The 3,028-nt window shown below is 40.5% G+C and overlaps 1 protein-coding gene across 1 annotated transcript in view; it reads left to right on the top strand.

Moving 5' to 3' along the window:
- Positions 1-1,040: 1,040 nt before the first annotated feature.
- Positions 1,041-3,028, top strand: part of LOC101857454 (glycoprotein-N-acetylgalactosamine 3-beta-galactosyltransferase 1) — a gene marked incomplete at its 3' end in the record, with an annotated part of 38,248 nt that continues 36,260 nt past the window's right edge. Inside the window, 1 exon segment of the mRNA XM_005089639.3 lies at positions 1,041-1,236.

Raw genomic sequence — 3,028 nt, 5'->3', positions numbered from 1 at the left:
TGGTGTAGTTGGCTTTTTATTTATTATCACACATCTGCTCATTCTATTTTCTTCTACTTCTTTTGTTAGTATACTTTACTCTGTAACACCTCTAGTTTTAGAATTATATCACCTGGCTGTGTTGCTAGTGCCCTAAAAGTCTAACATACACTAAAACTAAAGGCATCGCCGAAGAAGCTCTCCATATATTTTATATAAATTCTGTCGATTTCTATTTTTAAAAACCTATAAACAAATTTTACAACGGCGTAGAAGGGCTTGCTACTGATTAATAACCTGTCAGCGTTGCACTTTGTAACCGACGTCAACTGACAAAACACGTCATCCCTTGCCACTGGAAGGGCCTGGATGGCTGTTGTTTACCGAGATAAGCTTTATCAATCATGATATTATGCTAGGCAGCGTGGTGAAATCAGGCTCTCGTCAAAATAATCAAAGTGGAGAAGCTTGCATTTTTCCACAGGTTTGTGAATTTTTATCAATTTTTTTTTTTTTGGCTCAACACCTTTCATGCCCATTAAAGAACTCATTTCTGTGTGGATTTTTCTGGAAAAAAAGTGGATTAAAGGCACCAAAAAATGTAAATTTTCAGTTACCATGAACTCTTAAGCAAAGGAAATAACTAATCTTTGGCGGCCAGTTTCTCACAAATTTTACCTCAGAAAACAAGTGATCCCAACCTCGTTCTTTCACAAATATCTCGACTTCTATTCAAGATAAATTGATATTTTTTACATCCAAATAAAGACCAGTGAACAAGCTTTAAGGTGATACCAATAACTCTACATGACCAAAAATTTACGAGAGCCTGATTCCATCACGCTTCCTCACAATGTTACTGGGTGGGAGAGCAAGTTCCAACATGCGCTCATTAATTAATATTGAAAACTGTACCTACATAGGTTCGCATCAGGCGCCTTTACCGTGCCTCATCCCAGAATGCAGATGTGTACATTATTTTTGTGATAGCCCCTTCTCCTGCACCCTGCTAGCTAGGAGGCTGAGTGGTGAACGATTCAATGCTTGAGTGAATTCTGATTTTCTTTTTTATTTCCCGGCTCTCTTTTCAGACGGAACGCCTCATTCAGTTGGATGCCCTGGTCTGGGTCACAGCTCTTCAATCTCCCCACTTGTTTCTGTAGCCGGATCAAGGAGGGGCGAACTTATTTCGTTCTGCAACTTCGTTCTTATGTGATACAGGCTCGCCGGGAGAGTTTACGTGTGTGCAGTGAGCGTGTAAGTATTCTGTTATTTTGTTTTCACAACCGGGGAGATGTTTTGGAGATTACGCTATCTTTTGAAAATTCTCCGTGTATACAAAGTTTGGTGTTATCACCGCGTTCTGTGTATTCATAGAGAACCGCGAGAGAGTTGAATGAATAAATGAAGTCATCATTCATGGGCAGTAGAGAGGAATACTATTGTGTATTGGTTGCCTTTTTCATTTTTAGTGGCTACATTTCTAAAAGAGTTCTTTCTCTTTTTTATTTATCGTTAGATTATATTATTTATAATACTAAGGATTTGGCATTTTATTTTTGACCAATAGTGTTTAAATTGTGCGCGCTGGCTTTGAATCCACATTGCAATTTTTGGTCAACAACAATAAATAAGCATACCGGTGCCCACAGAGTACGATTGGGCATTTTGCAATCGCCCACAGACACTAGGGGTCCCGAGTTCTATTCCTCAGTGGAATATCTTTATCTAGTACCTCGGTTTGTCTGCAAGGAAATATTTCCCTGTTTGCCAAGGGTTGGCTGAAACAGACAGGGTCAGAAGCTCACCCCATAAAAGATATAATTTTGTCGAAGAGGGCATGAAAACACTAGATCTACACAAAAGTTGTTTGTTTTTTTTCTCTGGTGATTTTTTAAATAGCCATCCCCCCCCCCCCTCCACAACATCCCACGGGAACTTCTCTTATACAGGACCTTAACTGAACACACTCTATATTATATTATTATGTCACTGTGGTGGCAATGTGCTTGCAATTGTACACTTGACATGTACCACTGTACGTATATAACATATTAATATATGTACACAAACACACACAAACATAGATGTATTTGGAGAACAATTTGCGCGCGTACACACACAGAAATACAAACACACATGACTTACATACACACATACAAAAACACATCACATACATATACACACACACACACACACACACACACGAACACACTCCCTCTCCCAAACCCCCCCCCTCTCACTTATCCACTCCCATCTCCTCCATCTGTCGTTCCTCTTCTTCCTCCTCAAAGACACTCCTTTTACTTCTAACTCTTTTCCTCTCCTCAAATACACACAAATCTGTCCCCTCCTCCCATTCCTCCCATGAGAAAGAACAAGAAAAAAACATTATTTTTAAAATGAGCCACTTAAGAAAAGAAGAAAAAAAACTCCCAACATGCCCTGGCCCTGTGGCCTGTACCCTCTCTCTCCCATACCCTACTTCTCCGCCATAGAACGCATGCGCAAACAATCCGGACAAGCCTGGTTTCCGGCACAAATCAATGAGGAGCTCTCTCTCAGGTCAAGGTCGCCCACGCCCAGCCTCAAAGTATGACTCACTCACCCCAGGCCTCCAAGATTTTGGGCGGGAGACGGAGAGATGAGCGTCCGTGCAGCCACTCAGTACTGGTGGCCAAGTTGTAGTTGTAGTCTTAGTAAGAGTTTTACGGCACTTGCAACACAATAAGGTCACATAAGTTTGTTTGTTTTAGCAAGAGTTTTACGGCACTTGTAAAACAAAACGGTCATATAAGTTTATTTGTTTTAATAAGAGTTTTACGGCACTTGCAACACAATAAGGTCATATAAGTTTGTTTGTTTTAGTAAGAGTTTTACGGCACTTGCAACACTATAAGGTCATATAAGTTTGTTTTAGTAAGAGTTTTACGGCACTAGCAACACAATAAGGTCATATAAGTACCGAAGAATAGATTACGTATTACAAGATCAAACCACACCAGAGCACCCGCCAACAACCCACCTGCTGCCCAAGTCTGCCTACCAT

The sequence above is a fragment of the Aplysia californica genome, unplaced genomic scaffold (assembly GCF_000002075.1).
Source record: "Aplysia californica isolate F4 #8 unplaced genomic scaffold, AplCal3.0 scaffold00007, whole genome shotgun sequence".
NCBI lineage: Eukaryota > Metazoa > Mollusca > Gastropoda > Aplysiida > Aplysiidae > Aplysia > Aplysia californica.
Note: the sequence above shows the minus strand (reverse complement) of the source record. Positions and strands in the feature narration are given on the sequence as shown.